At 41.3% G+C, this 22,822-nt stretch overlaps 1 long non-coding RNA gene across 1 annotated transcript in view; it reads right to left on the bottom strand.

Annotated features, from left to right (window-relative positions):
- Positions 1-22,822, bottom strand: part of LOC121139141 — a 47,666-nt gene that overhangs the window by 5,466 nt on the left and 19,378 nt on the right. Inside the window, exon 3 of the long non-coding RNA XR_005875994.1 lies at positions 1,824-1,864. This is a non-coding gene — a long non-coding RNA (uncharacterized LOC121139141). The remainder of the gene's footprint in view (positions 1-1,823; positions 1,865-22,822) is intronic.

Genomic DNA, 22,822 nt, shown 5'->3' with positions numbered 1-22,822 from the left:
ATTAATTCATCTTTATCAATCAACAGAAAAAAAAGCCAAACTGAAGAAAAGAAAATTATATGATCAGGTGTCAGGAGACGAAACCCCTACTTGTGAAAGAATGCTAGTGTCTGTCCTTTGTCCACCCTGCTCCCGGGACACAGAGTGCCCAGCCAATGGTGGTAAGTCCCAACTTAACCTCAGTGTTATGCCAACACATCCATGGGGAATGCTCTTGCCAATGGAATGCAAATGAAAGAGAGAGATGCAGTTTCTCCCTCATTTTTCTACAAGAAAATCACTTTCCCTGGCTTCTCCTTATTTTAATATAAAATATATCTAAAAAGTTAAATTCACATTTAAGAAAATAAAAATTGCAACTGTTACATAATGTTTAGTAACATGTATACATTGCATAGTATGTTATCAGAACACATATTTCTGTCTCCTCAAACTTCTAGCATTTCTTTCTGATGGACCATTTCAAAATTCTGTCTTCTCCTCTTTGGAACATATTCTATGCTATTATTGTTTGCAGTCACTCTCAGATGAGATAACACACTGGAGGTTTTGTAGACTAGTAGGCGTTCATTAGATTTCCACTGATCCCAAACCATTAATCCCAGCCTGCAATGGCCACTATCCAACTGTCAACTTTTACAAGACAAACTTTTTTAGGTTTTGCAAGCACATGGTTTCACACAGCACTTGTCTGTGTTTGACTCATTTCACGCCGTAGAGTGATTTCCATTTCCATATGTCTTTCTGAAAACGACAGGATTTCATTCCTTTTATGGCTGGTTAGTATTCTATTGTGTATATGCCCTGCATTTTCTACATCCATTCATCAGCTGACACACACGGGTTGTTTCCATTTCTTGGCCATTATGAATTGAGCAGACACAGGCATGGGAGTGCAGCTGTCTCTTTGACATATTGATTTCATTTCCTTTGTCTATCTATACATTGCTGTGGGACTGCTAAATCATGTGCTACTTCTCGTTTTTTACTGTGATGAGGAATCTCCATACTGTCTTCTATGACGGCTGAGCTAATTCACATGCTAGCCAATAGTGTTCCAGGGTTCCCTTTTGGCCACAAGCTGAAGAGTACTTTTGTTATCTTTTGGACAATAGTCATTATTATCTTAAATAAGATGGCATGTGATTGTAATTTTGATTTGTATCTCACCAATACTTTTTCATGTACCTCTCCACCCTTTGTACACTTTCTTTCAGGAATTATCTATTTGGACTGCTACTCATTTTCAAATTAAGCAGTTTGAATTTGTGCTATTGAATTTTTTAATATAAGATTTAAATTTTCCAGGAACTGGAGAGATGGTTCAGCAGTGAAAATTACTTTTTGCTCTTTCAGAGGAACTGAGTTTGGCTCTCAGTACCCACAGGGTCCCTCATAATCACCTATAACTTCAGTTCCAGAAGACTCAACGACCTCTTCAGGCCTCTGTGGGAAATGCATGTACATAGTACACACACACACACACACACACACACACACACACACACACACACACACATGAGCGCGCGCAGGCAAAGTACTCATACACATAAAAATAAATTTAAAAATTGAAAGAGTAATTACACATTGTATTAAACATATGTGCATGTGGGCAGTGGACGTGCTTGTCTTTAATCCCATCACTCAGGAGGCAGATGCAGGTGAATCTCTGTGAGTCTGAGACCTGCCTGGTCTACAATGTAAGTTTGAGGAGAGTCAGAGTTACACAGAGGGATCCTCTTTGGAAAAACAAAACAGTAACAGCACAACAAAACAATTACATGTGTGTAATGTTCAAAAACATAATTTGGAAGAATACATACCTGATTAGTAGTTTCTTAAGAAGCAAGATCAGGAAACATTGCTGTGGAGAAAAATAAAGAGCTCCAATGCAATCCATAAGGTTAAGTTTCCATAAATAAATGCACAATATCTGAAATTGCTAGTATACACACACACACACACACACACACACACATATGGGCACTAGGTACAAACAGAAGTATCCTAGACATGGTCATTCAGGGGAAAGTGATTGTATATCTCTTTTTCCAAACTCATCTTTAGTGATTTCAAGGTAGTAGTTTACAACCAGGCATAGTAGGAATCAGGACGATTGGTACAAATTCTCATTTTTCCTCTGGAGAGCTGTTTGTCAATGTGGACCAGCACATCACCAGACATATAGCAGCTATTAAGTTCATCCTGGCTTTTTAAAAATAACTTTCAAGATTCTAAAAACTTGAAAATGTAGTTGATAATTTGTATAATTTTTCAAGGATTGAATTTTTGTAGGAATCATCCTTTTAGCATGTCTTGCAGGAAGTAAAAACAAGTTGGGCATTTCTCTCTCTCTCTCTCTCTCTCTCTCTCTCTCTCTCTCTCTCTCTCTCTCTCTCTCTCTCTCTCTCTCTCTCTCTCGGGCTGGAAAGATGTCCCAGCTGCTAACACTATTGCTTTTGTGGAGGATCCTAGTTCAGTGGCTCACAGGCTTCAGTAACTCTAGTTCCAGGGGTCCAATGTCTTCTTCTGCATCCCAAGAACGCTGCATGCACACGATGCCTACACTAACACGCATTGGTCTTGACGGGTTTAAGGAAAAAAGGGACATCAGTTTGGGTGAGGAGGGAGAGGGGGTGTATCTGGGAATAGTTGGGGTGGGTGAATACGGTCAAAACACATTGTATAAACATCTTAAAGATCTAATACAATTTTTAAAAAGTTTCTGGGCTTTGGTTTGATTTATTTATTAAGCACAAGAGTGCTTTGCTAAATGAAATTATTGGTTTGATTGTTTTAAAGCAATTTTCTACTTTTGCTCTTAGGATATGATACACAGGCAGGGCGTGGCAACTTGTGTTTGAAGTCCCAGCATTTGGAAGTTCAAACCAACCGGGTCTATGATGTGAACTCCAAGCTATTCACAGCCACAAAAAAAGACCCTGTCCTTCATAATTAGAGCAACAACAAAAAAAGATAGTAAAATTTATTACATAATAATTGAAAAATACTCATTAGAAAAAGAAAAACAATTATTCATGACTTCATAGTCTACAGATAATTAACGTGTTAAAATATTTCAGCTCTTTTGTATCTATATTTTTCAAAAATAATATTTGTTTACCTAGTTCTTTCCATTTAATAATGTCCTTCCGTTTTTTCTAGAATCATTTTCTATGTGTGTGAATTTGTTTTATATCAAGCAACTGTAACTGAGTTTATTTCCTTATCCTCACCCTGTTATGTAGATTGTCTATAAGTCACTCATGTAGATAGGTAATATGATTACCATCCCAGCAAGTCTTTGCAAATATCACTTTCTTACTTTGGAATAAATTTCAATAAATGTAATTCCTGAGTCAAAATTTATGGAAACTCTTCAAGCATATTTTTCTGATTATCTTTATGGAAACTGGGTATTCATATGGAAAACTTGATGCTGTACATAAATACATTTCAATGATATTAAATGTTTCCATAGGAATAACAAAACTTTGGAACTTTATAATAAAGTTCATAAAAATATCTTTTTAAAACTTGGGGGGATTTGATTTATATGTGCATTTGGCTGAGTAGATGTCTGAGCAACATGTGCACATGCAGTGCCCACAGAGGCCAGAAGAGGGCGTCAGATCCCCTAGCAGTCATTAGTTTCCATGTGCGTGCTGGAATTGAATCCCCGTCCTAAGGAAGAAGAGCCAGTGCTTTTAACCTCTGAGTCTTGTCTCTAGCCCCCCAAATATCTTCATACCATCGTTGGGAAAGAAAGACACAGTCAAAAAGATAGCAATAGATGATCTGAATGTATTAAAATGTAAATAGACTATAGAATACAAATGCCACAAAGGAAGACAACACCTGACATGGTGGTGTGTACCTGTAATCCCACCACTCGGATTCTGAGGCAGGATGATCATGAGTGAGGCCAGTGGCCAGCATAGGCTACACAACAATACCCTGTCCTGTCAAACAAACAAGCAAGCCAGCAAACAAACAAAAAGATCAAAGCAGAAAATATCTACTACTATATAACACAGGAGAGGTGAACTAATAGATGCACTTCATAAATCAGTGATAAGACAGTAGAACAGAAAAATAGGTACAGTTTATGAAAACAAACCAACAAAAATGAAGCCTGACAGTTATTAAACGTACAATATGCCCAAATTTATTAGTAAGAAACGTGGTATAAGTCAATATACTGGTTCACATCCATCAGACTCACAAAAACTAAAGTCTGATGTCAAATTGAAGAAGATGACAGAATTGATACTCTCGGATGTTGATGATGAGAATGAAAATTGGTTCAAACACGTTGAGAAGCACTTTGGCAAGCAACTGCTTAAGTTAGCAATGTCCCCTCTTGAAGTCAGGACCCAGGTGAGTCAAGCAAGTGTCTAGAGGCGTGTCACTTAAAGGAGACCTTCACTCACAGGATCATAGAGGCATAGGCTTATTGCTGGAGAGTAGGTACCTCTTTAAATATTGTGCTTCAGATATTTCCTTTGCTTTTTAGTTCTGAATAACAGAGACTAAAGAGCAGCAATTCTGTGTGTGTGTGTGTGTGTGTGTGTGTGTGTGTACTCAAAAGTATTTCACCAAGGAGACAGCTTTCCAGGATGCTAACCTCCAGTCTCACACCTATTTCCTAGAGAAGCTGGATAATTTTAGCAGTGTGTGAGTAGTCACATGGAATCTTAGAGTTGATAGTTACAGGCGGGGCGCAAGTAAACTCATCAGTAGACTACCTCCAAAATTTTAACTGCTTCAAACTTCAGAATATTATCTTATTGGAAACAGGGTTGTTTCTGTCAGTGCTTGAGATAAAGCAGTCTGCATTTAAGTTGGGCTTGAAGTTTGATGACTGATGGCAGACAGGAAACAAACATAGGGAATAAGGCCCAGTGAAGATGGAGGGAGAGGACAGGGCTTTGTAGTCACAAAATAAGGGATGCATGGAGTCACCAAGTAGTCTCTTCTGCAGCCTGCAGGCAGAGCATAGCCTCCACCACAGCCCAATTTCAGATGCTTTTCTGGACTCAGAGCATAGACTTCTCATTGTCTAAGCCATTGCTGGGGTCATCTGTTGGGCATAGGCCAAGAAATTAATACATACCTAGTTGTTAAAACTTTCACCAATGGTGATACAACTGAGAACGGTATCCTAGCAGGAGGAAGGGTAGTTAGCTGGTATCCTAGCAGGAGGAAGGGTAGTTAGCTGGTATCTTAGCAGGAGGAAGGCTAGTTAGCTGGTACCTGGTGCTTTCAAAGTTTGTAGAAATTGATCCTCTAATGACAGTGGAACTGGATGGCGACTGCCTCAAGGGAGGTTGACATTTTGGAGAAGAAAATCAAGAGAGCAAGTCAGAATAAAATGTGGAAGTCAGAGGGTCTGCTCCCACCTTCGGGAAAAAGATAGGGAAAGCTGGTCAGGAGCCTCCAGGACTGGTTGTCAAAGGACAGGGCTCTAAAACAGTTAGGTAGGTCTGCTCTGCAAAACCCAGGACTCCACTTGAAAGACATGAGTTTGATCTCAGCACTCCCTAACACCAGTCTTGAACCACATAATTCCACAATAGCAGCTGCTAGAGGGGGTAGTTTAGACTCTTGGGGAAGTCTGCAGGCTGGAGGGGACACACTCTGCCTGTTGACTGCAGCAGAGTGACAGGAGGCAAAGGTGAGCTGTGGTGGGTGGAGTGGACAATGCAATTCTGAAGTTCCATTCTACAACCAAGGTACCCACTCCCTCAGCTTCCAGAGTGCTAGCTCCAAGCTAACACAACAGGCAGGCTTACTCTAGGAATTGCTTAGCTATTTGATGGGGGAGGTCCTTCTGTACACTATGAATATATGTTTCTCTTATTGGTTGATGAATAAAGATGTTTCAGTCAATGGAGAAGCAGGATTTAGCCAGGCAGGAAATTCAAACAGGGATAGAGAAAGGTAGTAGACACCATGTAGCTGCTGAAGAAGCAAGAGGCTTGGGCATCACCTGTAAGCCAAGACCCTGTGGAGATACACAGATTAATGGAAATGGGTTAATAATTAAGAGAGGGCTAGCCAACAAGAAGCCTGAATCACAGGCCAAACAGTTTATAATTAATATAAGCCTTTGTGTGTTTATATGGGACTAAATAGCTGTGGGACTAGGTGGGACAGAAAATTCCATCTACAGCTATTGGCTTGTGCCAGGCCAAGCCCCAACCCTAGGAATAGCCCATATGTTTGGTTGATCCATGTTGGGTACAAGCTAGTTTTCCTTATCTCTTTCAGGATAATGGTGAAAGGCCTTTCCAGCTCCATGTCCCCCCCCCCACCCCCGCCATGCGTGGCAAAAACTCAGTTTAATCTTCCATTATGCCTGTCCCTCTTATCCTAACAGGCATGGCTCCTGACGCACTAACAACCAACTTGCCTCAGCAGCTGTTCCCAGATACCTGCCTAAGAGTGAGCATTGCTACAAGCCCTTGGGGTCTGGCTATTGTGTGCACTCTCAAGAGCAGCTAAACAAGAGTTTGTAGTTCCCTCGTGCACAATGCACATCTGAGTGCCATTAACTGCCCCCGATTTCTCTGTTCTCTGAGTCAGTTTTAGTAACGAATTTAGGAACATTTGACCGTAACAGCTCCAGGAATACTTGCATTTGATACAGAGTCCTGAAACTAAACTCGGGCTTTTTACACCAAAGTCCCCTTAAATGTTGGGAACAAAGGGCTCTTAAAAGGATTTTAGGTTTACAAAGACACAATTATGCTTGGCGATTGGTAGCTTTAGCGTTTTCAGTCAGTTCACGTTTTATCTTTAGGTTTTAGATCCCAGGACTGAGAGCAGGCAGGTCATGGAACACTAGTTGGAAATAATGAGGCATTCTTGATTATCTCTGAAGCTGCTCCAAGGCAGACACAGACACTGATTTAAAGACCATGTAACATGCACGGTGCCTGCCAACCTCTTCTAATTAGATTATCTGGGAGTAAATGTACGAGTTAAATAATTCCTTCATAGTACACAAAGGAACTTGTCACAGTGGGTGACATGACCCAGAGGAGAACCAGCAGCCATGCTTCATCTTTTATCTGAAAGGCTTTGGCAAGGGAGAGTAGACACTGACCCACAGGCTGCCTCTCGGTCACAGTTGAATTGGCTCATGTTATGTGACTTGTCCTGTGTGAGTGGAGGTAGAGTCACAGCCAGGGTTCATTTAACTCATTTCATACTGACTGATAAGGCAAGATTTAGTGACAAATCTTGGGATGGGAGGTTAGCTTCTGATACTTCCGTGTTCCAGCACCTAAGTCCAGCTGAAGTCATAGATATAAGTAAGCTTAAGGGCCTACACAAAACAACTTCTATGACATCATCAAGAAAAAAATGTTAACCCACAGAAATAAAGTACTTACAAATAGCTTGTCTGATCACAGACTGGTGTCTATACAGAATAAGCAAGCCATTAGATAGAAACTTCTGCAAAGAAGCTATTCAAGTGGCAGTGAGTCTACAAAAGATGTCAACAGGGGCCTTTAGGGAACTTCAAATTAAGCCACCATGAGTTACCACCAGGAGGTCTGGATTCAAGCAGGCAGGGGATCATACATTCATGCCTTGGGTACAACACGTGTTGCTCATGAGGTTTTACAATGGAGCCACTGCTTTGGAAAATGATTTGGCTGTCCTTTAAAAGGGTTAAACATATGCCTAGCATGTAACCCAACAATCTACTACTACATGGAACTTAGAAGAAATGAAGATGTGTGTCCATATAAAATCTTAAGCACAATTTCTCATAATAGCATTATTTGGGAAAACACCCAAGGAGAAAACAACTCAAATATCTGTCAACTGATAAACAAATAAGATACACCATATGATACAATATTACTTAACTATAAAAATTTAAAGTGTTGATACATGCTAAAATATGTATGAGCCTTTTCAGTTGATGATGATGATGATGATGATGATGATTACTACTACTATTTGAGTTTTTGAGACAGGTTTCTCTGTGTAATATTGTGGACTATTAGTGAAGATGTGTAACATTTGTTTATGCTGTGGAACATTTGCTTTTATGATGCAAAGATGTATTTCATTCTTTTATGTTGTATTTGTTTGATTCTGTGAAGCTGTGTTACTTTGCCTGCCTCAAAACACCTGATTGATCTAATAAAGAGCTGAACAGCCAATAGAAGAGAGGCTAGGAGCTGTAGGCAGAAAAAATAAATTGGAGGGGAAATCTGGGAAGACAGGATAGGGGAGCAAAAGGAGTAAGAAAGGAGAATGCCAGGGACCAGGCACTCAGCCACACAGAAAGTCATGGAGTGAGAATTATAGAAAGGTAAAAGCCCAGAGGCAAAGATAGACAGGATACTTTAAGTTAAGTAAAAGTGGCTAGAAACAAGACAAGCTATGGCTGAGTGTTCATAAGAAATAATAAGCCACTATGTATTTACTTGGGAGCTGGGTGGTGGGCCCCTCAAAGAGCAACGAGTTAAAAAAAACAACAACAGTGTAAGAAAGAATTCTGGCTGTCCTGGAACTTGCTTTACAGACCAGGCTGCCCTTGAGCTCACAGAGATCTGTCTGCTTCTGCCTCCTGAGTGCTGGAATTAAAGATGTGTGCCATTATCACCCAGTTATTTTTATTAATTAAGATAACAGACAAAGTAATGATTTTGTGGCTGTGTGGGGATCGTTACACTTTGTTCTAACTTGTTCTTCTCCAATTATTCTCTTTTATTTTCACTGAGTCTTCAATGTATATACTAGATAAAAGGAAGAAGTGGTAAAAGGTCATAAGCTATATGTTTTTATTTCTATGCAGTGTCCAAAGTAGACTAATCTGCAGAGGTATAAAATCAGTCCAGAACTGGGGTACGATAAATGTTAGATGCAAAGAATGAGTATAACACTGATTTTTCAAGTTATGAAAATGTTCTAAAATTAGATCCACTGATGGTTGCACAATTCTGTGAAGAAGATATTCCATTCTCCAAATCACACCTTTAATGAGTAAATTTGACATGTAATTTACACTTTAATAATAGCGTTAATGTCTTTAAGAATTAACTTCCTTATGCTCCCTCTGCTTTTCTGATATGGAGAGGGGCTGTCCATTTTAAACCATCTGGAGGACAGCCTACACCTATACACATCCATATCTCACTCCACTGGCATGTTTTTCATGCAGCCTAGGGCTACATGTCTGACAACTCCTCAAGTAGAAAAATTCAAGGATGAAAAACAGCACAAACGTTCTTTGGTGGTGATGACTTAGCTCTACTGGGGCTTTTGTGTGGTTGCTATAGCACCAAAACTCCCCATATGTCTGCTTCTACCCATCCACAATTCTCAGCTTTCTTTCGCCATGCATTGTATTGTGTTTCACCAAGCACCCCCTATGATCCTGTCCTACCTCAGCCCATGAAGAATATAGTTCCCCTTGAAGTTGGGTGTGGCTGAATAACTGGTCTTGGTTCAAGAAAGGAAGGAAGAAGTAATAGGGTAACTGGAAACCTACAGAAGACCCACACTTTCCCGTCAACCTTCATATATGCATCCATGATGGAAGGGTGAGCTCTACACAGTAGTGTCTCCTTTAACTAAGTCCCAACAGCAGACTATGGGACACGGCCACCACAGGGTGTCCAGGGCCCCAGAAGGAATGCCAGCTTTGTGATATAGCCAATGAATTACTCTTTTAAGCAAAGCTAAATATAGCATAGTGAAACCTTTCTTACCAAGACATCATTATCTCAACCACTCAGAAACTAGATCCCAAGCATCCTTAGATGCTGTGGCTAATGTTGTAACTAAAACAAGGTTTAATGTCTTTTGTTTTCAGAATCCTCACTACCTATAAGGAAATAAAGAAAAGGACAGGAATGACCGAAGTATGAATTATGTGTTCTGTGATGTGAACTACAAGGCATCATAGGAGACTGAGAGCAGAAAGGTTATTTCTGCTTCAGATCTTACCAAACTTCTTAGAACGGTGTGTGTGTGTGTATGAATGTGACAGTTTTTTCCTGTTGGATAGTTATTGTAGGGGCTAAAAACTGAATTGCATGTACTTGGAAAGCAAAATAAACAAATCTCTACCTTTTAACAGAAAATAACCAATTATAAGTAGGTATGTGCAATAAAGTATAGGAAAAGATGATGATAATTTAACAAATTGATTTTTCACAAGTGCAACACTAAAGTAATTTAACACCACAGGTTTTCAGTTGTTTACAAGCCTATATTCTTTTTAATTTAATATTTGTTTGTATTATTGCACACACAAGTGTGTGTGTGTATGTGTGTGTGTGTGTGTGTGAGCACATGCTTGATAGCAGGGTCCAGAAGACAACATCAGGTCCCTGGAACTGAACCATCAAATGTGGGTGCTAGGACCCAAACTCAGATCCTCTGGAATATTGGCAAGCATTCTTCACAGTTGAGCCTTCTGCTCAGTCCTAACTTTTCTTCTTTGTTAAAAAGATGGGTAGGGTGGGGGTGTGGGCACTTCACCCAGAACACAGAGGTGCTTCATGACACGTGGACACATCAGATTCAGTTGCAAGGAGTTCTGAGGAGAGAAAACTGCCTCACCTGACTTCAGAATTGGAAGAGTTCTTCACATACCCCATTCCCATTCCACAATTGTATGAGTGAAGAAGAGACTGCAGATAAACTATAGAGCTTATTCCAAGTCACATAGCCTCTTAGTGTTCATCTGGGACTTGGAGACAGGCATTTTGATTTTCATAATGTTCTTAGTTTTATTTAGAATAACTAGAACCTTAACTACATTTCATCTTCCTTCTGACATTGATGAGTTCAGTTGAAAAACCTAAATGATTAACTCGGTAATTTGGGACCCCATTCTAAGTATCCACAGAGTTTAGTTGTTTAATAGGTCATGACTAGACAGCAGCTGGGCTATAGTTGGGTAGAATGCAGAAACACAGGCATTTGGAACACCGGCATGGGACACACAGTGGGTGGGTCTTGAATAGTTTTAGGATTAGATAGTGTTGAGGCAAGATTACTGGGATGGGTAAGACTTTTGCAAACAGATGGAAAGGAACATGTAGGTAAACAGAAACATAGAATGTGCACTTAAAGAAAAACCAGTAGTCTAGTTTTGGGACATAGAATGTTAAGTGTGGACCTCATGACAGTCCAACAGAGGATAAGGAAGAATTTTCCTAGTTGATGACAAATTGGCCCAAGCCTAAGACCCTCATGGGTCATTACTGGCTGTCTTATCAGCACAGAGGACAACTAGAGATCTCACACTTTTGCCAGGCAGGAGCCCCACCCTGACTTGAATGATAAACAGCTTCTGGAATTTATATCATCTTTCTGAAAGAGGATGATGAAGGGCAGAGACAATTATAAATGACTGGAAAACCTTTAAAGTAATAGGCAAACTTGAAAATGAATAGATTTTCCATCTTCAGGAAGGATGGAGATTTTGGGTAGGTTTGGGGCTTACTTATAGGAAAATGTGGGTAGTCGTATTTCTGTCTACCTAAGACCATGGCATTAACAGTCATACTACACACACAGGAGGCTATTCTCATGAAGCCTCATGTGTTAGAAATCCAGGACTATGGCTTTGGATATAGGACCATGGTTTTGCTTTCTTAGATAATTGCTATATTTAATTCCATTTGCTAAAATACAGTCCAGTGACTTTTCTGTCAATGATGGTTCAATAACTAAGAGCTAAGCAGAAAGATTCAGAGTCCAATGAAAAATTAGCACACTTGTTGTATTGTACATTGAAGATATGCCTGGGGAGTGTGAACTTCCTTACCAAATGCTTTTATGAACACATCTCTACCTACAAACTTCTCATTTTACAAGTACACAAATAATATTATTAATTATGGAAGCCTTACTTTTCATTAGAGTTGGGCTGATGTTACTCCTAAACTCTCAGTGAAGCTTGGTCAAATCCTCTTTAGCTGTTAGACCTCAACTCTTCATCACTAATATGCTAGAACTCCTTCATAATCTCCAAGCCTACAACTAATGCATTATTTGACTTTATCTTTCTTCCATTAATTAAAATTAGCATCCTCATAATGTGATAGTTAATATTGCCAACTTATCAGGACCTAGAATCATCAAGGAACTGTGCCTTTGAGAATGTCTGTGAGGGATTTTTGAGATTAGTTAATCAAAATGGAAGAACCAATCCTAATTGTGTCTAGTATGATAGGGTGTGCTGGGAGCTTGGATTGCATGAAAAGCAGAAGTGATGTTAGATACTTTATGCTCTGTGATGGTGAATACTCTGTTCTGTGGTGGTGGATACTCTATGTTCTGTGATGGTGGATACTCTATGTCCTGTGATGGTGGATACTCTGTGTTCTGTGATGGTGGATACTCTATGTTATCTGATGGTGGATACTCTATGTTCCGTGATGGTGGATACTTTTTGTTCTGTAATGGTGGGTACTCTGTGTTTTGTGATGGTGGATACTCTGTGTTCTGTGATGGTGGATACTCTATGTTCTGTGATGGTGGATACTCTATGTTATCTGATGGTGGATACTCTATGTTATCTGATGGTGGATACTTTTTGTTATCTGATGGTGGGTACTCTGTGTTTTGTGATGGTGGATAGAATGTAATTAGCTGTCTTGAGCTCCTGTCCCCATTACTTCCCTACCATGTTGCACCTCACCCTTAAACTGTGATCTAAAATAAACACTTGAGTAGATTTTGTCAGGGATTTTGTCAAAGCTTGAGAAAACAAACTAATATGATGATGAACTCTTTTCTCATTTTAGTTTTCCCTCTCATATTAGCATATACTCTGACAAAAATCTACCAGAGATGATTTACTTATCTTCCTGAAGGTCCAGTCATAATTTTGTCTTTATAAGAACAAAAGACAGGGACAATAATGATGCAGGACCTGCACCAGCTATTAGTTCAAATCCAGAAACTCAGCTTTGTTGACTGCAAGGAACTGTGGCTCACTCCATGAGCGAAAGAATTGTCCCAGGTAATGTGACTTTATCTTTCTTCCACATGAAAGAGGCTCTGGCATCCTCTAGCAGACACATCTCATTATAAAGCAATTCCTGGTCTCCTTATTCCAGCTTGACTGGCAGCGTCATGAAGGGAGCGAGGCATTGCTCTTCAGTTTGCAGTATTTGTAACTTGCTTTTGAGCATAAGTTTGCTAAATATAGAATTTAGTAAATAATGCAGCAAGTGATACTGTGTAAAAGGTGTAACATTCCAGGAAGGTGTGTAGAAGTACTATAGAGAAAGAGGATTGCTAAAAGAAAAACAAGACACTTTAAAATGATACCAGAAATGAAACCCAACTAACAATTGAATATGGCATTAAAAATAAATAGAGAATAACAAGGTGTGAATTTGGAAGATTGGAAGTAAATCACAGAAAATTCAAATTGCTGAGTTAAGAATTTATGTCTAGGTCCAGGGAAATGGCTCAAGAGATAAAGGTGCCTGCATGCAGGCTAGATGACCTAAGTCTGACCCTCAGGTCCCACAGAGGGCAGGAGAGAGTCAACTCTTAATAATTGTCCTCATAACTACATACATACATACATACTGCATACATACATACATCATACATACATGAATAGAATACATAATTTAAAATCATGCCCCCCAAAATAAGTCAGAAATTCATAAATGTTAATATCCTTACTATTAGCATAGTTTACTTTCATCTTAATTCTCAAGCTGGTGGTTTGTTTAATTTAGGGCTAAGTTGTTTCAAAAGTTAGATAATGAACTACATTTTTTCCTTTTTTATTTACATTAGAAACAAACTTGTTTTACATTTCAATTCCTGTTCCCTCTCACTCCTCTTCTCCCCTGCCCACTACCAACCCCCTATCCCATCTCTGCTCCCCAGGGAGGGTGAGGCCTTCCATGTGGGATCTTCAAAGTCTGTTATATCATTTGGAACAAGGCCTAGGCCCTCCCCCGTGTGTCCAGGCTGAGTATCCCTCTATGTGGAGTGGGCTCCTAAAGTCCATTCGTGTATTAGAGATAAATACTGATCCACTACCAGAGACCCCATAGATTAACCAGACCTCCAAACTGACATCCACGTTCAGGGGGTCCTATGCTGGTTTTCTAGCTACCACTCTGGGATTCATGAGCTTCCCCTTGTATATGTCAGCAGTTTCTGTGGGTTTCTCCAGCCTGGTCTTGACCTCTTTGCTCATCACTCTTCCATCTCTGCAACTGGATTCCAGACAAACTATATATTTGTTTTGTTTTCCAAGACAGGTTTTCTCTGTTTCAGCTCTGGTTGTCCTGGAGTTCACTTTGTAGACCAGACTGGCCTCGAGCTCACAGAGATCTGCCTGCCTCTGCATCCCATGTGCTGGGATTAAAGGTGAGCATCATCACCTGGTAATAATGGACTATTTTCTTAAGTAGCAGACAGTCATTATGAAACACATGCATATTATCTCAGTCTGTTTTCTGCTGCTATAATGTAATACTACAGGCTGGGTAATTTATCCTAAACAGAAGTATATTCACTTCAAGATTCTGGAAGCTGAAAGACCCAAGTGGGATATTCTTGCTGATGGAGACTGAGCAGAGCTTTAAGGCAATTCAGGGCATCATACAAGGGGCAGAGTGAGCTAGTGAGGGAGCCCTCACTATTGTAACAAGGTTCTTCTTAATAAATCCCAGGAGTCCACTAATTCATTGATCCAAAAATGAATTAATCCATTCATGAGAGCATAGTCCTCCAGACTAGACTATGTCACTTCTTAGTGATTCTACTTAGTGATGCCTTGCAGAGGGGGCTACATTTCAGCAAGCGTTTCAGTGGCGAAGTATCCTGTCTCCATTGTCATCATGGTGAGTAAATAAAAAAATGAGAAGTGAATTTAACATTTAGAGATTTGGTGTGGACTGGAGTCACATGGCTCTGAAGACAGAGGCAGGAGGGTTGCCACAAGTTCAGGACTAGCTTGGCCTACATGGTGAGACCTTGTCCAAAAAAATTGAGATGAAATAAAATGAGAAAAGAAAATGATTTGGTGGATACTAAGGGATGCTTAACCTTTTGATGCTACTGATTTATTTATACAGAATTTTATATTTAAATCTATCAGTGTCGTCCAATAAAACAGTGTATCACAAGAAGTTCTCCAACGTGGATGCACTGAGGTCTTTTTTCAGTACAGGCAGCCCATTACAAGCAAGACGCCTGGAGTCCTAGGTTCTAGGGTGGAAGCAACGCAGTGTTTCCATTCACAAGAGGGCTGTGGTGGGATGCTGACCCAAACTGAAGAGCCAGATCATCACGCAGCAGTGAAAATCTAGGTTGTAACGCTGCGCACTCTTTCTTTGTTATAAGGAATACGATTGCTTACGAGCTATGAGAGAATTACAGAGTGGCATGGCTCACACTGACCTAAGAAGCACATGAGGCAGATCTGCCTGCATGCCCATGTATTTCAATCCTTGACCCTTCACATTCCCATGGTGTTACTATTGCGATTTCTCTTTCTATATGAAAGTAGGTCTGAGATGTACCAAATATCGTAAGTGCGTAATATTAGGTAAAAGGAAGGCTCAACTTAATTCGCACACACACAAGGGTTTACAGATTGCTCTATCCCTCTTTTTAAGGATACGGTGAAATCAACACCACATTTCTTCACTGATAATCAGATATGCTGACCCACATCTTAAGTTTTATGGCTACCTCACTTTAATCCTTTATGTATTTATTTAGATTTTCAGGACAGGGTTTCTCTGTAGTTTGGGAACCTGCCTTGGAACTCACTCTAAAGACCAGGCTGGCCTTAATCTATAATTTCTTGAGCAAAGCAGTTTGGCTGATGTTGAGCTATCAGTCTTGGTTTCCATCTGCTAAACTCTAGGTACTATAGGAAGAACTTTCTGTGTATTAAGTAATTTAGTCCTTTAAATCCCACCCACCAACTAATAATTTTAAACATAAACAAACTGAACAGTGTAAGTGACCTGTCCAAGGTCACTGGGTAAGTGGGAGAGATAGGATTCAAAATGCAGGCAGAAGCCTACTACAAGGAATAGGACAGTCCTGCCACCACGAGCTCAAGGATTAATGAAAGGTAAATAACTGGGCACCTAATGTGTGTCTTCTGTGTGTGGGTGCTTAGGGGAGTTTTCTGTGTGAAACTTTCTTCCTTCAACTGCCTTGAGGGGTTGACATTGGTGTAGTCTGAGTGTGAAGACAAAGAAAACATTTGCGCTCAGAGTCTGCCATTCAAAATGGAATTTTTCAGTTACAAAATAGGCTTGCTTGGAAGACGGCCACAACAATGTTGTGAGGCGATGTGAAAGGAAGAAAGGCCTGGTAAGATTGAGATCGTGAGTAAGGAAGGCAGAGTGGCACGTGTTACATCCCATCACTCCAGAGGTCGAGGCAGGGGGACACCTACAAGTCTGAGGTCAGCCTGAAGTACTTCAGTAAAACCATGTTAAACAAACAAACAATCCAAAACACCAATACAAAACTTAAAGTCTGTCGCACCCGATCCGACCAGCAAGGAAGACGCAACGCCTAGACTCTTCTTTAAGCAATCTTGAAAAATCTTCTTCTCCCCGGGGGGCGCCAAGGAAGGCCAACCCACAGCTTAAAAGCCCTTGGGCAGCCGACCCCAGTATGCCATGTGGAACATGCAGATAGGTCCACGTACGTGGAAGCAAGCCTGATATCCAGCCTTAACCAAATACAGGTGTTGTTTATCATAGAGAGCACCTGCTCTCGGGCTAGCAGAAGGCGGAAGCCAGCACCATCTTAAGGGTGCGGCACTTCGCAGTTCTCTACAAAAGTCAAAATTCAGACCACAAAGTTAAGGAAAGTGACATAGCAACCAGGAAGAATTAAGAGTCTCCTTTCTACCCCAAGGGATTATGGGAACAAAATGGCCAATAGAAGTAGTATTTTTTCTGCTGGATATTGGAATATTGGGTACTGGAGAATTTAGGAGCCTGCCAGTCCTGTGCTGACTTGAGAACCCCAACATGAATCAAAGCAGGCTCAAGCAAAGGTTCAGAGTCTTTGCTATTGAGCCCCTCACATATCTGCCTGGTTGGAGGCTCTAAGTTGAAGACTAGCATCAAGGAAGAAGAGCTGGGGACTGACCGCCTGCACTAGGAGTCGAGACAGAGCTGTACAGCCATTCCAAGGAGCTCACTCATTGAAGCCAAATCTCCAGGATGCTTCAACTGGGAAAGCTGAGTGTGAGTTCAGATTGGGGCTTCCAGTGCAACGAAGAGGCAGTGCCTCCCAGCCAGAGGGCCAGAGGGTCAGAGAGCATGTGGCTCTGAGGACCTACCCTCTGGACAAACCATTTGCTCTCCCTCTGTAAGTCCTAGGTGGGACGTGGCAGTGACAGCAGGCACACTAACGCTACCCTAAATGCTTTCCAGTAGACATTTTTAAAAATTTTTTTAATTTTCATTTTAAATAGCCTGTTTTACATGTCAATCCCAGTTCCCTCTCCCTCCCCTCCTCCCGCAGCCCCCATGCCCCCCCAACCTCCCACCCTATTGCCAATTCCTTCCACATAGGGGATATCTAGAGTCTGTCATTTCACTCAGGGTAGGGTCCAGGCACTCCCCTAAGAGTCCAGGCTGAGAGAGCAACCCTCTTTGTGCTATGGACACACGATGTCTATTTGTATTCCAGGGATAAACACTGATCCACTGCTCAGGGCCCCATAGGTTGCCCAGGCCTCCTCATTGACACTCACATTCGGGGGGTCCAGATCAGTCCCATGCTAGCCTCCCCGCTGTCGGTCTGGGGTCCAAGAGCTCTCCCCCTGTTCAGATCAGCTGTCTCTGCTGGTTTTGCCAGCCCATTCTTTGCCAATTTGCTCATCTCTCCTCTCTCTCTGTCACTGGGTTCCATGGGTTCAGTTCAGTGTTTAACTGTGGGTGTTTGCCTCTGCTTCCATCAGTCACTGGATGAAGGCTCCTGAGTAGTTATAGACATCAAGTTCATTATCAGGAATGGGCATTTGAGGTGGTCTCTCCACTATCGCTTAGCTTGCCAATTGGTGTCATCCCTTTAGATCACTAGAGGTCACTTTATATTATTTGGTCACACCTGGCTTATGAAGCTAGAGTAAAACTACACAGCTGTATTTTTCCAGAGCGAGAGGGGTGGAGGTAGCAGTGGTCAGTTCACAAGGACAACCAGAGGAGGTTCAATCAAGTTGAAGAACAGATGCCACTTTTCCTGTTGTACCAAGTAATGCAATGACTCAATTTTTAATCCTGCTTTGCATCTAAACTCTTAACTACCAAGAAGTGTAGGGAATTTTACTCTGACCAAGATGCTGCAGCCGGTACTTTTCCATCATGGTCACACCCACTTTAAACTGTGATTCACTGAAGGCTCACTTAGCCCCATCTCCCGCAACGTTTAGATTTCTGCTATCCCCGAGGATGCAGATTCGGAGAGGTCAATGGACCAACTCAGAATCACATGGCAAGGTGACAGACAGCGCTAGGCTTGAGCACAGGACATCTCGTCATTTCAGTGCATCTCTCAGTCTTTGCACATCGGAAGTGATGGGGCCACCCTGCCCACCTGAGTAGGTGTCTCAGGAGAGCACTGTGGGGCTTGGCCCTGGAAGTGTAGAACAGAGTCAGAAAAGATGGGAGACAGAGGCAAAGGCACCGCAGCCGGAAGGAACATGCCAGCAAGGTGAGAGATACAGTGCCCTCTCTAGCATACAAGATGACTGCTTCACATGTAGTCTGAGGCCTGCTAGAATATTCTGTTTGAGGTACCACTGCTGTGCTGCAGAATGACACACATCGAAGGCTCCTGTTTTCTCACCAAGAGCCTAAACGTCCTAAGCATCTTCGTTTTGACGTACTATTCACCACCATGTCATTTTATTTACTTTGAGGTGACTTTCTCACTGCCATTCAGAGGTGGGGTGATGTGTGCAGAGACACCCTGGTTGGGGGAGTCAGAAGGGGACCCTGGTTTTCCTATTTTTAGAGCCTTTACACCAACGAACTCCTCTCCTAACCCTCACGAGCACAGTTGTTTTATTCTTTTCCTATATTTTAGAGTAAGTTTTCCTCACATTTCACTTTGGATGTTTGTATCTGAAGTCAACTCTGACAAAGCTGCCAGACTTGCCTTGTAGAAATGTTTTCTAACTTGATGTTTGAATCACCCCTTGGCTCTGGTGAGTGTCAGAGCCTCTAATGTTACTGAGGTCTTGGTTATCATATTAAGCCAGGTACAACACCAGACTTCACCGAATGCTGGGGTTTGGCACAGCATTCCTCTAGGGAGACAAAACTGATAGGGGCTGAGAAAACAGAGAGCATCTTAACAAGATTAAGGACACTTAGCTTGCTGGTCATCAGAAATGGAACGTGGACACTATTGAGGTAAGCGGATTCTAACACCACCACAACCCTGGGCAAGAACAGTGACTGCTGAATTCTGTTCAGAGCGAGATTTTAGTTTTCATTTAACTTGATTAGAAACAGCTGGACAGTCAGAAGGCTCAAGTAACTTTTCCAGTGACGCAGAAGGAAAGAATGTTTGGCCTGATCTAACCATCAGTCACTATCCAGACTGGTTTCATGGGGGAAATAATTTTGTAAGAAAGCCCCAAGCCGCTGATGTGCATGGTGATACCATCATTATGTATATTCAGATAGTGTTGCCCCTACCATTAACTATGACAACCTTGCTAGTTTAATTTCATCAGCATCCATTTTACATTTCCACCTCCATTTTACATTTCCATAGGTTTTTTAAATAACTACATACATTTTTGAATCTGGAAACTCAAAATACACCAAGATGTAAAGCTTGTTGAGCCACAAGTGGAAAATTCCATTTCTGATATCTGGTGACAGGTCACAGTTAAAATAAAGACATTCTAAAAATATTGTATAATGCTGCCTTGAGGTTACATGTATAAGGTTTGTATGAAACATCAGTGAATTTCATATTCGTACTTGGGTCCCATCAATAAGATATCTCACTAATTTACATGCAAATCTTCAAATTCCCTAAAACTGTGTAATTTGGAACACTGTGGTGAGTTCCAAGCATGTCAGAAAAGAGATGTTCAATCTATGGTCATGTTAGTATCAGATTTTTAACAGTCAAAAATGGTTCTTTCATTATATTATGGACATATGAAAAATTCTCTTTAAAGAGATGGAAAAGTTAGAGGTTGACTCAACTCTGCAATTACAAGAGATGTGTTTTCTTAGATAGGGACCACAGAGAGATTCTGTCTGTTCCTTCCCAGCCTTCAACGTGGCATTGGCAGTATCTATGCTTCTTCCCCACAGGGCCAGGTGTCACCCTAGCCAGGACGTCCTTCTCCATTCCTTGCCTGAGTGATTGTTTCCAGTCTGCCTTGGGACCTTGAATGTGTCTGATTTAACTTTACAGATAAATAAATAGAAATTGGATTCATTGGGAAAAGCCATGGAGTTCTCTTAGAGTGTGCAAGCAATAAATTAAACATGAACATCCATTGTTACATTCAGTCCTCTTAAAAAACCATATGTAGTGTATATTATTAAAGTCTTTAGATAAAACCCAAAGAGAACAGAGCCAAGCATGGTTAACGATGCTCAGGTTGACATGACTGCCTTGGAGTCAGGACTTTAAAGGCAATGTAAGTCCGCAGAGCAGGTACTTTTCCATAGCAGACACATGTGCCATCCTCAGCAGTTGACCAATGTGGTGACAGTATGTGGCATTTTCAGACTAAATCTCTTACTGATGTGTCACAGTATTTGAGTGGAATGTCACCTATGTCTGCTATTCCCTAGTATGTTATTTTGCCTCTCCTGTTTCCACAAGACAAATGTGGGGGAAGCACTAGACCTACCCACAGAGTACATGAGAGAATTACATGGGGCAATGTGAATTACACACAAGGCAGGGGCAACGACTATAACTTAGTAGCACTGTAGCAGGAAAGTTCTTCATCAGTGTCCTCTGTGGCTTCCATGCTGCCTGTGAACCTAATGTCTCTGCAGCTCAGGAGGAACTGGGCAGTGCTGTGTGGAGGTGAGGTGCCTCAGGGTCGAGACCCAAGTCAGTCTCTGCTTGTGCTATTAACTCATGAGAGGTCAGAGAAGCTCTCAGCAGCTCAGATAGTGATGTACCAGTCAACACTAGCTTAATGGCCACACTAATGCTTTCTGACTTTATTATTTAAATCAGATTAATGACATTAAATCTAGGGACGAGAGGGTTTGTTCATGAGTAATTTAAGAGTGTAGAATAAACAAGGGTAAAATGCATGTACTCTTTGTGGTCTACTGAGGAGAATCAACTGTGTTAGGATAATGAAGGCTGTGTGGGGAGTGGATAAGTATGTGAGTAATAAATAATTAATAGATAAAATGTTTAAAACATTCAAAATCTGGAAGTCAGGAGGAGACAGTCAACTTTTAGTTACGTGAAAGTTGCTCATTCCAATGTGTGGTGATGTTTTGTTTATGATCTAACAAGTAAAGCTTTCCTGATGATCAAGAGTGCAGAGTTAACCACACTAGTTAACCATAGAAGCCAGGCAGTGATGGTACACACCTTTAATCCCAGCACTTAGGAGACAGAGGCAGATAGATGTCTGTTAGTTCAAGGCCACCCCGAGCTACACAAAACTGATCCAGTCTAAAAGAGAAGCAGAGCTCACACAAAGGTGATCTCAGCACTGGGTATCCCACACCTGTAATCTCAGCCCTAGAGAGGAACATAAGGTGGAAGGAGACAGAACTCAGTGCAGTCTGAGGTAGTGGAGACAGATGCAGTCTGAGGACAAGATCACCCCTTCCATCTGAGCACTTGTAGAGGTGCCAACTCTCTAGTGGCTGACTGTATTGCTTCTATGATCTTCAGCTTTAACCAATATCTGTTCCTGGGTTTTTATTACTCGTGCTACACCAATGTGCTTCATTCCCCGTGGTTTTAATCTCCATTCCCTTAGGACGATACCTAAAGTCTAAATTCTACCCATTTAAACTCACACTTTTTATCCCTGGATCATAGAGTCAATGACTGTTTTTTAAGTTTCTTCCTCTGGAGCCAGCAGACTATACGTAGTATACTTACAGAATAAGCTACATCAAGATAGCCTGAGACCCATGAGAATGCTAAAATGCAACAAGTGTATACATTTGCACATAGGCAGAACCCTCTAGCATTGGAGTAGGCTTGTGTCTAGCGTCACACATGAGGTCTGACCATTCACCCCACCCATTCCTATCAACAAAGATGCTGTGAGGTGTTCCTATTACTTTAAACATGAGATTTGTGTTTTGTTTTAGTCTATTCTCTTTCCTGTGTCTTAGTGTATATGTATTTTGTGTCAGTGTGATAAATGTTTGTGTGGTGTATATGTACATATGTGTGTGTTCCTATATGCTTGCCTGCATGTGCGCGCTCAGACCCCAGAGCAGTCTCTGTATCCTCCTCTGTCACTCTCTTTTTTTGAGACCAGGTACCCCCTGAACCTCAAGTTTGTGTTTTGCAGCTAGGCTGACAACCAGCAAGTCTCCTAGCTATGCTCCCCTCAGTGCTGCATTGCAGGCATGTATGGGATGCTGGCTACGAGGGAGCTCTGGTCTTTATGCTTGTGCAGCAAGTTGGTCCATTTCTCTAGCCCCTCTTCAATCTATTCTCAGCAAAACTCTTCTCTTCACTCCTTTCTTGGGTGGGAATGTGTTGGTAGAGTGGTGGTGGTGCCAGTAATTAAACCCAGGGGCTGGTGTGCACTAGGCAAATGTTTTTCCACTGAATTACCTCCCTACCTCAACACTTCCAT

Source organism: Mesocricetus auratus, unplaced genomic scaffold, assembly GCF_017639785.1.
Source record: "Mesocricetus auratus isolate SY011 unplaced genomic scaffold, BCM_Maur_2.0 Super-Scaffold_6731, whole genome shotgun sequence".
NCBI lineage: Eukaryota > Metazoa > Chordata > Mammalia > Rodentia > Cricetidae > Mesocricetus > Mesocricetus auratus.
The sequence above is the reverse complement of the archived record's forward strand: the minus strand, read 5'-3'. Positions and strand labels throughout refer to the sequence as shown.